Genomic DNA, 15,135 nt, shown 5'->3' with positions numbered 1-15,135 from the left:
ACTCTGAGACCCCACCTCTGCCCCTTCTAAGAGGCCCCGTCTCCACTCACTCCATCCCCCCTCCTGCCATTGCTCGCTGTCCCCCAACCTCACTCACTTTCACTGGGCTGTCTCAGGGGGTTGGGGTGCAGGAGGGGGTGAGGGCTCTGGCTGGGGGTGCGGGCTCTGGGGTGGGGCCAAAAATGAGGGGTTCAGGGTGAAGGATGGAGCTCCAGGCTGAGGCAGGGAGTTGGGGTGTGAGAGGGGGCTCAGGGCTGGAGCAGGGGCTGAGGGGTGCAGGAGGGGGTGTGGAGTGCAGGAGGGGGCTTGGGGTGCAGGCTCCAGGAGGGGGCTCAGGGCTGGGGCAGGGGTGTGGGCTCTGGGAGGGAGTTAGAGTATGGGTTGGGCTGCGGGAGGGAGATTGGAGTGCGAGGGCTGGCCGGGCAGCACTTACCTCAGGCAGCTCATGGTCGGCAGTGCTGTGGGTCTAAGGCAGGCTCCTTGCCTGCCCTGGTTCCACACAGCTCCCAGAAGCGGCCAGCAAGTTCCTGCGGCTCCTAGGCGGAGGGGCCAGGGGGCTCTGCACACTGTTTGTGCCTGCAAGCACTGTTCCCGCAGCTCCTGTTGGTCGTGGCTGCTGGACAATGAGAGCTGCGGAGCCGGCACTGGGGGTGGGGCAGCATGTAGAGCTTCCCTGATCACCCCTCTGTCTAGGGGGCCGCAGGGACATGCCGGCCACTTCCAGGAGCTGCGCGGAACCAGGGCAGGCAGGGAGCCTGCCTTAGACCCACTGCACCACTGATTGGACTTTTAACGGCCCGGTCAGTGGTGCTGACCAGAGCCGCCAGGAACCATTTTCGACCAAGTGTTCTGGTCAAAAACTGGTGCCTGGCCACCCTAGTACCAAGGCCTAAGGTTCTTACTTAAATGTACACTGCTAAAATCACTAAAAGTCACTCTCTTACTCATGTTAGGAGTTACCCTCCGAGGCTCTGCGATGAACCTTGGAATGAATCTTGCAATGAACTCGTCACAGGTAGATCCCGATGCCTTCCTGGAGCTCATTGTAGAGTATTAAAGATGAAAGAGATTTAAATATCTGACAGTCTTCAACACTTACATTGTTTGTTTGCTTTCTGCATTTCCTAACCACATGGCCAATTTCACTAGCCAGGATAATGGTGCTCAGATACCAGAATGATGAGCAGGGCATAAATGTCTAGCTAGGCCAGATTCACTTTCTGTTTATAGTCACCTTCTGGCACTAGCGCCACATTGCAATGCAAGGCAATGTTTAAATCCACTCTACAAGGATTTGCACTGAAATTTAAAAAGGAGAGAAATCATGAGAACATTTTTGTTCAGCTCAGGGTTTGCAAATCGTCATCCCTTTTTTATTTTATTGTGTTCTAATTTTTACAGAAGCTACATTTTGGACCTAAATGCCTCGCAAATCCAAGGGACTGTCGGATCCAAGCCACCATTCTATCTTTAATCCACACTGTAATGCTTGTTCAGAGGCCTCAGAACAGAGATGGATCTTACACCATGGCTGTGCATAGAAATGGTCCCAAACCAAAAACCCTGGATTCAACCACCCCAAATTTGGGGAAGAGGTATAACGGTGGGTATACACAAAAAGAACAGGAGTACGTGTGGCACCTTAGAGACTAACAAATTTACACAGCCGCTGCACGCCTGTGACCTCTGAGTGCCTTTCTACCTCCCTAGAGCAGGATGCTCCCCAATGCGTCATGTGGTGGGATGACTCTGCACTGCTCGCAGCTCAAGGCTGGTGCTGACATGACCTATGGAGATGAAAGGCGCCCAAAGGGGCAGAAGCAGGGATGCAGCATGACACAATTTATAATTATCTCTCTGTGTGTTTAACACCTACCTACTTGGCCATATGTTCTTCTCACCAAATTGCTTTTTAGATAGTGCTTTAACCCTTGCCTCTTTTTCTATGGTTACAACAGAAGAGTCGTCATGGAGAAATGTAATCTTTCATTTGTTTTGCAAATATTTTTTATTGCCCCAGTCTATATTGTCCCATCTGTCAGTGCATGACCATTTGAAGTCTCTTGTGGTCTTGCTCTCCCAACTGATCAGACTGTACCATCTGTAAATGAGAGAGAGAGAGACCAGAAATATGTGACTGTTTCATTTGCGGCTAGCATTCCACAATGTTCAAGTATACATACATTTCAATGCTGATTACCAGTAATGGCAATAAAGATAATTCCTCTCCTTTCCCATTCTACACAAGTCTGGTGCTGATATCTCATTGTTTATTACTGTACAGAACAGAAACACTCAGGATTGGAGAAAATGAAGAGAAGGTCCCATTCTCCCAAATATCTTCCTCAGAAGCAATGATCAGGTGCTGTCCCCAAGCCCGCCTGCTAGAGAGACTCTTCCTTTCTCGATGGCATCTCTTTCTTCTACTACCAGTGCCACCAGTTTTCTTTTTCTCCCTTCCCTTTCAGTTTCCGCCACCCCTAGGTTGTCCTCTGCCCGGATCATCCTCCTCCACTATTCTTGCCAATGTGGCTCCGACACAGTTGCACTCTTGCACTACTACCAGGGCAGCACTTGTTTTTTTGTTTTGTTTTATTTATCTTTCTCCCAGCTCTTCAGCCTTGCAGGGATTACAGGCACTATCCTCTAAGCCTGCTTGTTATGCTCATACAAAGCACACGGGATCTTTATAGAGGAAGGTAAATACACAGCATTTATTGAGAATACAACAGCTAGCATATGCTTTTTAGTCACACACACACATACACACACAGTCCTGCCTTGATGTTTATAGTTACCAGTCCAGAGTCTGGATCAATCTAGTGGCCAGCCAGATTGGTCGCAGAGGCGAGCAGGGCTCTATCGGTCGCGATCCGATGCTCCTGGAGTGTGGCAAGACGAACCCAAAGTCCCATGGCCAAGCACCCTGGTTCTTATAGGTATTTTTCCTTTGTTGAAGTCTATGGACCGTTACTTCTTAATTGGTGTAAACATTTCAATACACCTCTGAGAAGGTCATCCTGTCCTTTGTTCTGAATTAATCAATTGTCCTCAGGGGTGCCAGCCTTTACCTCAGGGTCGTCAATCTGCCCTTCATTATGGATGATTCTTTGATGTCCTTTAAGTCGCTTTACTTCTTCTTCCTTGACTCTGGCTATAACAATGGCCTTGGATTGGCAGTGGCCCTGGAGGTCTTTCGCCTTCCTCTGCAGCATGGGGCAGGGGTCGCTTGCTGGAGGATTATCTGCTACTTGAAGTCTTTAAATCAGGATTTGGGGACTTCAACAGCTGAGTCAAAGGAGAGAATTATTTCAGGAGTGGGTGGGTCAGCTTTTGTGGCCTGCATCTTGCGGGAGGTCAAACTAGATGATCATAATGGTCCCTTCTGATCTTAAGTTCTATGATTCTATGATTCACACCTTATCTTTTCCTGATGCATACATTCCTCATTCACACAAACAGATTGAGAATACAAACAGTAGTATTTTATATCGAGCAAAAAGGCATTGCAAATTAAACCTTGCCTTTAATGTTTCTCTAATCTACTTAACATAGACACAATAGGGAATCCTGTCTCTTACTTGCTAAACCTTAAAACAAAGAAATGTATATTTAACTAGAGTGCCTAATTTGTAATACATATAGGAAAACATAGTAGACATTATAACACATCCTAAAACAAAAAGAACAGGAATCCTTGTGGCACCTTAGAGACTAACAAATTTATTTCAGCATAAGCTTTCGTGGGCTACAGCTCACTTCTTCAGATGCATAGAATGGAACACACAGACAGGAGATAATACCTGTGTGTTCCATTCTATGCATCCGAAGAAGTGAGCTGTAGCCCACGAAAGCTTATGCTGAAATAAATTTGTTAGTCTCTAAGGTGCCACAAGGACTCCTGTTCTTTTTGCGGATACAGACTAACACGGCTGCTACTCTGAAACCTAAAACAAAAGGTGACTATAATCAGTTAGAAGGATTGTTCTGGTCTGTTATTCCTTTCTGCTATTCAAAAAGGGTGGCTGACAGGATGAAATCAAATCATACATTAATTTTCATAGTACATTATAAAATCCAGTTCCTACATGCTGAGCGCTCTCTGTCCTCTTGCTGCACCTAGTAGAAAACAAAGCTAATTTTCTTCCAATAAACCAGTTTTTCCCCAAGATATTTGAAAACTTTCCCATCCATTAGTAACTGAGGAGAATGTTAGAGAACATCTACTAGGGATAAATATTTATAAATCAGCAGATGTGGATAACTGGTAAACAAGAGTTCAAAAACAGATGGTGGGGAGATCTCTCACCTGCTGATGTTAATTTTTAATACATTTTGGAATACCAGGGAAATTCTAGAAGATGGAAGAGTGCTAATATCAAAAAGGGCAAAGTGGGAGCACACAGCCGGACATCGATCCCAAGCAAATTAACAGAAAATCTGATACAGGATTCAGTTGATTAAGAATGAAAGGATTGGAAAATAATTAATGGCAGTCAACATGGTTTTATGTAAAACAGGTCTTGTCAAACAAACTGGATTTCATTCTTTGATGTACATAGATGCATAGATGTACAAGTATCAGAGGGGTAGCCGTCTTAGTCTGGATCTGTAAAAGCAGCAAAGAGTCTTGTGGCACCTTATAGACTAACAGATGTTTTGGAGAATGAGCTTTTGTGGGTGAATACCCACTTCGTCGGGTGCATCCGACGAAGTGGGTATTCACCCACGAAAGTTCATGCTCCAAAACGTCTGTTAGTCTATAAGGTGCCACAAGACTCTTTGCTGCTTTTGCATAGATGTAATATACTTACGCACAGATCCACAAAGGGACTCAGGTGTTTTGATGCTAAGTGTTGTGACACCTCACTTTTAGGTGCCTGAAAAATCACAGACTCATAGTGTGATCCACAAAGCTGAGTTCAGTGCCTAGGCTTCTATACAATGAATAGGGAGAGGTAGGTGCCTTATAACCCAGGCCACAAAAGCCAACATGCTGGGGTGGAGACACCTAAGGTAGCCAATGGGAGATGTCGAGGAGAGGGGTGAGTGCTAAGTCCCATTCCTCTAGGCCTGGTCTACACTAGGCGTTTAAATCGGTTTTAGGAGCGTAAAACCGATTTAACGCCAAAACCGTCCACACTAGGAGGCACCTTATATCGATTTTAATGGCTCTTTAAACCGGTTTCTGTACTACCTCCCCTAAACGGAGAGAATAACGCTAGTAACGGTATTAACATATCGGATTAGGGTTAGTGTGTGGACGCTGGATCGACGTTATTGGCCTCCGGGAGCTATCCCACAGTGCACCAGTGACCGCTTTGTCTGGACCGCAATCTGAACTCGGATGCAGTGGTCAGGTAAACAGGAAAACCCCGCGAACTTTTGAATATTTTCCTGTTTGCCCAGCGTGGAGCTCCGATCAGCACGGGTGGCGATGCAGTCCGAAATCAAAATAAAAAAAAGAAGCTCCCAGCATGGACCATGTCGGATGTGATTTTTTTTCGCTGTAAGGGCAGGCAAATCCCGTTCTATCCGTTCTATCAGCGCTCCGTTACAGAAGAATGAAATTCAAGAATCCTTTTTTAAAAATCTCCAGACAGACGCCATAGCAGGGACGTCAGCGCACTGCAGCGTGACCAAGCGTAAACGGAAAGCCAAAGAATCAAATGGATGCGCATGGACTGGAGGACTGAAAAGCTAATCTCCACAGTTCCTGCAGCCTCCTAAAATTATTTGCATTCTTGGCTGAGCTCCCAAATGCTTCCTAGGGTCAAACACAGTGCCCTCGGGTCAGGGCATAGCTTGGCAATCTCCTATTCGTATAAACCCCCACGTGTATTACCTAAGGTTGAACACCGTTCTCTCTTACATAGTCTCGAGCATCCCAAATACCGAGCACCCCCACATCATCTATCCTTCTCAAACAACGCTTGCCTATCTTCCCAAATACGCACGCAGACTTTGCATATTCTATCAGCCAAGATCGTCATCATCTAATACTGTTCTCAATACGTTCGTTTCAGCCCTCTATGACCAAGATGCAGCCAAAATTCAAACTCCCCCCCACATTACTGCACCGAAGTTCCTATCGATCCCACTCTTACGCATAGCACATAAGTCAACTGGACCAGACTCCACAGCGTCACAATTCCCCTCGTACACGTTCAACCGGTCCCTACCATTCCTAATAACTCTTCGCACCCGATCTTATGAGACACCTACGGTCAACGTTCATCACTCATACACTACGTGATCCAATTCCTTGCACGATTGTTAGCGGACTACATCTACTACGCAATAGCGCATCACTTCCTATCTCATTCCTCCAAATCGTTCTAAACAGAGCTCCACGTCCGACCCCAAAACCACCCACAGAAGCGAAAGAAAAACAAATCCTCTGACACTTTTACAATGTCACCCTATCTTTACTCGAATGCTGCAGATAGACGCGATAGTGCAGCACTCAAACCACTCAACATTCCTTGCTCCCCCCCCCCCGCCATGGGCGTCTCTGATGGTAACACAAAAAGGATGGAAATCCATCTACATCATCAGCAAATCAGCTGATCCGTACAAAATGATGTAAATCCATCCTCATCATCAGCCTCACTGATGGTTACAAAATGACTGGTAACCGTCCTCGTCATGCAGCCTATTGGCCCTAATATTTTTTTCTGGTGGATGGATGGTGTCAATATGGCTGGTAACCATCCTCATCATAGCAACAGGGGGCTGAGCTCCATCAGCCCCCACACTTCATCATGTGTAAAGAAAAGATTCAGTTTGCCCCTAGGACTAGCAGTGGGATGCTTGGGCTTCTCTCCTACCACACTGCTTTAATGTCCTGTCTGGAACTCTCATAGCAGCTGGAGGCTGCCTTCCACTCATTTCTCACTAACAAGTACCAGTGTGTCTTATTCCCTGCATTCTTTATTTAAATTTCATCACACAAGTGGGGGGAACAAATGCTACGGTAGCCAAGAAAGGGGGGGCTGGGGGGAAGTAAACGGAATTCAACAAGTGTGGGGGTTTGTTACAGGAGCACCCCCTGTGAATAGCATACAGAAAATAATAATTCTGCGGGCTCTGACCACAGAGCAGGTGGTCTCTCTAGCACACGTTGCCTATATGAGGCAGCACTGGATTACTATTTTTAGATAACCAAAAAAGGAGGGATTGACTCAGGGAGTCATTCCCAATTTTTGCTTATTGGCGCCCCTGGCTGATCTGCCAGGGGCATGTTCTCTATTGAACAGCAGCCATATGGTACAAAACGATGGAAGGTGCCAATATGGCTAGTAAACCACTCTTGGCTTTTTGTGCCCCTGGCTGATTGAACCAGGGGCACTAGCAGTCAAATGGGTACAGAAAGGACTTGGTATCGCATGAGCATCCGCTCAGTTCGCAAGTTTATGGAAGGGTTTTGGATGGTGCAATATGGCTAGTAACCATCTCTGCTGTCATGCAAAAAGCAAAAGCATGCTTCTGTGTAGCGCTGCTGAATCGCCTCTGTGAGGCGGCATCTAGTACACAAAGCGGTGAAGAGTCAACAAACGGCAAAAAAAGCTCCATGATTTGCCATGCTATGGCATCTGCCAGGGCAATCCAGTGGAAAAAAGGCGCGAAATGCTTTAGTCTGCCGTTGCTTTCCCCAGACGAAGAAGGAGTGGACTGACGACATTTACACGCCCAGAACCCACCCGCAGACAATGAATTTTTGCCCATCAGGGCACTGGGATCTCAACCCGGAAGTATCCAAGGGGCTTGGGGGGAGGCTGCGGGAAACTATGTGGATAGCTAGGGAATAGCTACCCACAGTGCAACGCTCCCAGAAATCGACCGCTATGCCACGGACCATGGACGCACACCACCGATTTAATGTGCTTAGTATGGCCGCGCTCCACCCGATTTTATAAATTCTGTTTTACAAAACCGGTTTATGCAAATTCGGAATAATCCCGTAGTGTAGACGTACCCTGAGCTAGGCAGCTATGTCTGGGCTGCAGGGAGGTGTCAGCTCTGCTTGTGACCCATGAATGGGAACCCACCGCCTGCTGTGAGGTGGCTTAGGCACTTGATCTACTTCTCTTGGGAATAAGTTAGGCACCTGCCTCACTTCACACAAAACAGCATAAGGAAGCAGCATACTCCACTTCATAATTTTTAGTCCACTGGTTAGAACCCTTGCCTGGGACATGGGAGATCCAGGTTCAACTCCCCCCACCCTCCGCCCACCAGGGAGAAAGGATTTGAACAGGGGTTGTCTACCTCTCAGGAGTGGGCAGGGCTCCAATTGCTGGGCTATGGTATATTCTGATGTTGGGGTTCCCTCACTCTCTCCTTTTGCTAATGAAAGAATAACTGGAGCCAGGGGACTGGACCCAGTGTCTCCCACCTCCCATGCGAGTGCCCTAGCCACTGGACTACAATGTCAGTCTCACTATCTTGTCCTTTCTCTCTCTGGCCCAATGGTTACTTAAGAATTTATCCACAGTGGAACAGTCATTTGGGTCAGAGAGAAAGAGAGACCGCACCTTACAATATCAATAAAGCACACGTTACATGTATTAAGAAAGAACTGGCTAACTGACCGATCTCTGAAAGTAGTTGTCAATGAGCATTATCACTGCACGTGGGCGTTTCTATAGAGTTCTGCAGGGATCAGTACCAGGCCTCCATGAAACACTTTCATCGATGATCTGCAAGTAAATATAAAATCACTGCTGATAGAATTTGCAGATGACATAACGATTGGCAGAGTGGAAAATAATTATGAGGACAGGGCAGTCATACAGAGTGAAGTGGATCACTTGGTAAACTGCACCCATTCAAACAATATGTATTTTAATACAGTCCAACACAGGATCATATATGCTTATGAACAAGGAATCCAGGCCAGATCTATAAAATTGGGGGCTGTATCCTGAAAAGCAATGACTCTGAAAAGGATTTAGGGGTCAAAGTAGACAAACAAATCAACCTGAGCTCCCACTGCGATGCCATGGCAAAAGGGGCTAATGCGATCCTTCGATGTATAAACAGAAAAGTCGTGATTAGGGAGGTGATTTTATACCTGTATATGCACTGGTGAGACCGATACTGCAGTACTGAATCCAGTTCTGTTGCCTACAGTTTTAAAAGGATGAAGAATTGGAGAGGAGGCAGAAGAGAGCCAGAAAAATGATTTAAGAGCTGGAGAAAATGCCTTACAGTGAGACTGACTTGATTACAGTGTATACGTACAGGGAGCAAATACAGGGTACTAAAAGGTTCTTTAATCTAATGGAGAACATGAACGAATGGCTGGAAGCTGAAGCCAGACTAATTCAAATCAGAAATTAGGCACACATTTTTAAAAATTAGAGTAATTAACCATTGGCTCAAAAGACTGGAAGATCTGCTTTAGCCTAACACAATGCACTGTGCATAATACAGGGGTAAGTGAGTAAAATTGAATGGCCTGTGTTATGCAGGAGGTCAGACTTAATGATCTAATGGTCCTTTCTGGTCTTCAAATCTATTAGTCTATTAATGTCTTTTTGTGAAAATTAATTTTAAAATCTTTTCTAACATTAATATTCTTAAAATATTTTTCTCAAAAACATTTTCTTAAAAAACAGATCACTTGTTTCATTTTTAATAAATATTTCTGCTCCCTCCTGTGTGTTTTCAGGGCTGGGTTGATCTTTTCTGAGGTCTCAGCTGGATGTGATTTTTTCCCTGATGATTCTTAGGCTGAACTGAGTTTAGAAAAGTTGAAATGGCCCAGACACACCTAGGCCCTGGTACAGCAAAGGCTTACATACCTGGGTGACATTTGGCACATGCAGAACCTAAGGGGCCCCCATTGAACTAAATGAGGCAACTCTTATGCATAAGTGTTTTTAGGATCAAGGTTTTAGAAAGGCATTAGCTCACTCGGGTGCCAGGGACCCACACAAGGACCTGCACACCGGGGTGCTGGAACAATTCTTATAGTGGGGGTACTGAGAAACATTGACCCAATCTGTAAATCCTGTTTATGATGGAAAGCACTTCAAGCCAGGGGGTGCATCCCTAGTTCCCATACCTATGCTTGCACAGGATGAATTTCACCGTAGGGCACTGCCAAAGCAGAGTAGCAACATTTGCCCCTACATGGGTCTCAAAATTCCTTAACATTTTTTAGTGTCTTCTGCCCTCTAGTGGTAACACATGGCAGCCTTTCTTGTATCTCCTAGGAATGAAAATCCATTGGAACATCAAAGGAGAATGGCTATTAGTTATTATTAGTAGTAGTAATGAAGTAGCACTTAGGACCAGGGCTCTGTTGTGCTAGACAGTTTATAAACAGAGAAAAAAAAGCCTACATGCATCAGCTGTCACAGTTGTCTTCAAAATAATATAATAATAGAGGTACCTTAATTCTGACTAATATGCAGCTTTGATTCTGAATTCAGCCTTGACAATTGACAATTGACTATGGCAGTGATTCTCAACCTGAGGCCTGCGGGCCACTTGTCGCCCAATCAGCACACAGCTGAAGCCCGTGTGACATCCTCAGGGCCATACAGGTAATATATATGTGTGTGGATGCAACCTACATAACATAGAGAGCTGCATATGCAGCCCACAATGGTAAATAGGTTGAGAACCACTTGGGCTATGGAGATTCTCACGATTAACATTGGTCTCCAGTTGTTATCAGGATTGTATCAAGTAATATTAGCAAATTATTCCCTCTGAATCAGGTTGGGTTGTAACATTCTGACACCTACACTTTGCATCCCCCGCTTCTATTCATCCCTTACATTCCATAAACCATAAACACTCCAAAATTAGCATCTTCCCCCAGTTAATGCACGTTAAGGTGAAAATGCCATTTTGAAAAAACAATTAAGCTGCTCTACAGACAAGGCCGGTGCAAGGATGTTTCGCGCCCTAGGCAAAACTTCCACCTTGAGCCCCTCCCCGCACCCCCACCCTGAGGCGACCCCCCCCACGGCAGCTACCGCCCTCCGCCCTGAGGTGCCCCCCTTGTGGCAGCTCCCCACCCCCCACCCTCTGCCCCGAGACGCCCCCCGCACCCCAGCTCACCCCTGCTCCGCGCACGAGCACCCCGAGCACACCATCGCTGCTTCACTTCTCCCGCCTCCCAGGCTTGCGGCGTCAATCAGCTTAGGCGCCGCAAGCCTGGGAGGCAGGAGAAGTGAAGTAGCCACGGTGTGCTCGGGGAGGAGGACGGGAAGGGGTCAGCTGGGGCGGAGAGTTCCCCTGCGTGCCGCGTCCCCCCCCTTACTTGCTGCAGGCGGCCCTCCCCACGCTCCCCTGCCCCAGCTCCCTCTGCCTAAATGCCAGCGGTGACCGGGGCGGCCGAAGATCCGGCCGCCGCGGTCACTGCTGAAGAAAATGGCGCCCCCCCAAATCCCAGCGCCCTATGCGACCACCTAGGCCGCCTAACTGGTTGCACCGGCCCTGTCTACAGAAATTCTTCAGCCTCTCCTAGCCATCTGTGAGGGAACAGAAGCAAAAATGTAAACACATCTTCTATGTACAAATCTACTACACTAAATGTTGGGCTTTGCTTTGGGCACATTAACATTTTTAAAAAGAAAAACAAAACATTAAAAACTGTAGGAAATAATGTCCAACTTCTTGTGCTGTGGTACCATTCCTGGACATGAGGTTTTCTATGTAATCCAGACAAATCCTAGCTCTTATTACACTCCCTTGGGGTCTTACAGACCTATGTTAGCAACCTGCAGAAGAAAAATCTCTAGATAAAAAGATCTTTAAGATGGAGGTTAAGGTTGTAATTAGTTCTTCTGTTTGCTTGTTTTTTTCCTTTTTTACATCTTGGTAGGGAAAGAAGATGGCCAAAGAACTTCCTGAAAAGGGGAGGAGAGGCTGTAGTGACACTTTCCTGACCCTCAGTCATGGGCCCCTAGTTTGTGCTAGGCCCTGGACACTGTGTGAGCCCCATCAAGCTACATGTGCTGTACCAGAGTCCTCAAATGAGCCCTGGAGTGAAATCCTGGCTCCTGTGAGGTCAATGGTAGTTTTGCCACTGATTTCAATGAGGCCAGGACTTCACTTGATATATCTGTGGCATCAGAGAGGCCTGTATGCTGACATACAGAAGCTAGAAAAGACAGAAGCTAGTCTCAGAATCCTGTGCCTTGGCATCTACACAGCAAGCAGATGAACAGCACATGCAATAAGAGGGTATTCTACCTACTATCCCTTTTGAGTTTTAAGGGTGCGGGCAATCTTTGTTGAGCTGGCTCCAGGTGGCTTTGTACCAGTCCAATAAAATGCAGGCTGCTGACTATGCATTCTGACTATGGTCAGAAAATGGCTTTTTTATGTCCCGTGGAAATTGTCACCTTTTCAGCAAAAAATCAAGAACCAACATTTGATTCAGGCATGCTACCGCAGTGCCTCATGTGAGTTATAGCTAAGGTGCCTCAGGTCCTATTCTCCTTTGTAGGCTGGGCTACCTGGTCAGAGTACAGATCCATGATGCATGGGTTGCCCCTCTTGGTGAGTGGAGGTGATACATCACATAGGATTGCCAGTTTTGGTTGGACGTATTCCTGGAGGTTTCATCACATGACATAATCTTTAATTAAATATTAGTCTTTAATTCCTGGAGACTCCAGGATAATCCTGGGGGGTGGCAACTCTAACATAAGATTTCCATGGCTCTGGTGTGTCAACAGAGATTAAGTCTGGTTGGGAAGCCTGATGAGAGAGGAGACTAGGTACAAGATAGTCTTGCATCCGAAGAAGTGGGTATTCACCCACGAAAGCTCATGCTGCAAAACGTCTGTTAGTCTATAAGGTGCCACAGGATTCTTTGCTGCTAGATACAAGATGCAACTTGCAGGTGGCATCAAGGTGGTATAGCCAAGTAAAAATATTTTGTTTTTTCAGGTGTTTGGGTTTTTTTTATCCAAAATTTCCATGGAAAGCAGACACTTATCATGAAAAAAAATCTGTTTAGGCAAAAACACAATTTGCTGTTGAAAAACAGTTTTGATAGAACATTGCTGACCACCCTCAGAGACAGATAATGAGAGTGATAGTAAAGTAAGCTTCTGATATGTGCTGGTGGAGTGGAAACAGATTTCAAAATCTATGCAGCTCAGTGAAAATGGATTATAATCACAAAGAATAAAAATATCTTAAGTAGGGATATTTTCTTACTGGAAACCAGATGTGAAACAAATTTTGCACTCACACCTGTTCAACTCCACTGAGTCACTAAAGCTCAATGGAGGTAACTGAGGTCAGAGTATAGCCCATCACTCCTGTTTACATTGGACTTGTTTAACTTAATGATTCATAAAAGTTGAAATGTGCCAGACAGTAGCTGAAAGCCACGAGTCACCACAAAGAATGTTCAGTTTCAACAGGATCCAGCAGGGGGCACTGTAAATCCAACTAAGGATCCATTCCTGTAGTTGTGTGTTGGTGGCCACCTCTTTAAAAATGAGATCAAAACAAATAAGAAAGAAACCTGCATAGACTTAAAAGTTTGTAACAGAAATATTTCAGAGTACTAGCATTTAACCTTTAGCCTTGTAAGGAGTTGTATTCCAGCTTTTATAATGGCTTTATGAGGCTGATGTTCCTGCTCTCTAAAAATACTTGATCCAAAGCCCAATGAAATTAATGGAAGGACTCCCTTTCACTTGGATGGGCTTTGGATCAGGCTCTAGGCTCTTTCAAAAAATAGACTAGAACTGATTATTAAATGGAAATTTTGCTTTGTAGCTCAGGGCAGCATATGGTTTTGCCGACACAAATTACACCACATATCAAATAGCCAAATGCAGGCAGAGCCCCAGCTGTGTAGCACAGAAAAAATATTGCTACAAAATAAAAAAGATGATGGAATTATCTGATTTGAAACAAAGGCTATACAACCCCTTTATACTCAATAATTAAGGGTGGGAGGAGGAACAAGGGATTTAGGGTAACTTATGGTTTCCCTGGTTTATGGTTCTCTCTATAAAGGTGCCATTCAGGAAGAAGGGTCTAGATTCGCTCTAATTACAGCACACATGACTTTGTGTTGTAATTCAGGATCCTGCATGTCTGAGATAGCATCTTGTTCCAGAATGTTTTGTGCCCAAGTGAGTCACATGCCCAAGACATTTGAGCAGGTTAGCTAAGCAAAGGCTGCTTCACTTCATTAGAGGTTTTGGCATCCTTTTCCTGTGATCACATGCATCACTAAGGTTTTGGTTTGTTTCTTTGCAGCCTCAGAGTTGATAGCTACCCTCTGCTCCCCGGGCATAAGCAGTCAACGCACCTTTGACAGGAGAGACGCACCATACCCACATGGAACTCCCTGCTCTGCTGAGGCTGCCATATTGGTCTGATAGATTTTTCAGTGCTAGATAACAGGAACATTAGCACTAAGGGCAGATAAACGTCAATAATATGTCATTGAACACTTGGCCACAGATAATATACAGTAGATTTTAGGTTATCTTTGGATTTATTTTGATTTCCCGAGAGGCTTCCCTTCAGATGGATTGTCATAGGTATTTCTTCTACACAGCTGCGTGAGGCAGCTCCTTTCCACAGCTCAGTGAGGTTTCCAGAAGTAGAGTCCAGAAAGCAATGCAAAACATAAGGGGAATTCTTCTTTTTGGGCAAATTTGTCTACTCTGTGCCACCCAAAAAAGTATCAGTTTTAGGGTGATTAAGGATATTCCTAGTGTGCAAAGGATAGTACTGCTAAGGAGTGTGAAGTGTGGCTTGAGGGCAGTGACAGGAGAAATATATGCTGGACTTCAATGATGGTCATTCATTTAAAAATGAAGGGAAAACTTACATGAACCTCTGTGTGGTTGCACTGGGGAGGGAGGGAGGAGAAGCCCAGTTTAGCGCTGATGGCAGTGTCGTGAAACAAGAAGGGGCATGGTTGGGTGAGGTAGAAGAGTGACCAAGTCTCCAGCAATACACTTATGATGTGGCCAACAAAAAAGGCGAAAGGCATGGTAAATACAGGTGTGAAAAAGGAACTACAGCTGTTCTCACAGAAAATGTGGCTCTCCTGGAACTTGAAGTGGTGGATGAAACCATACAAACAATGGACACTTCCTGAAGTATTAGGCTGAACTCTAGTGACACTACATG

The 15,135-nt window shown here is 45.6% G+C and overlaps 1 long non-coding RNA gene across 1 annotated transcript in view; it reads right to left on the bottom strand.

The window, feature by feature from the left end:
• Positions 1-3,231: 3,231 nt before the first annotated feature.
• Positions 3,232-15,135, bottom strand: part of LOC123367460 — a 26,523-nt gene continuing 14,619 nt past the window's right edge. The window contains exons 2-3 of the long non-coding RNA XR_006578477.1: positions 8,595-8,702; positions 3,232-3,288 (exon numbers count right to left, since the gene is read on the bottom strand). This is a non-coding gene — a long non-coding RNA (uncharacterized LOC123367460). The remainder of the gene's footprint in view (positions 3,289-8,594; positions 8,703-15,135) is intronic.

Source organism: Mauremys mutica, chromosome 3 (genome assembly GCF_020497125.1).
Source record: "Mauremys mutica isolate MM-2020 ecotype Southern chromosome 3, ASM2049712v1, whole genome shotgun sequence".
NCBI classification, from domain to species: domain Eukaryota; kingdom Metazoa; phylum Chordata; order Testudines; family Geoemydidae; genus Mauremys; species Mauremys mutica.
This window is presented reverse-complemented; position numbering and strand designations above follow the sequence as displayed.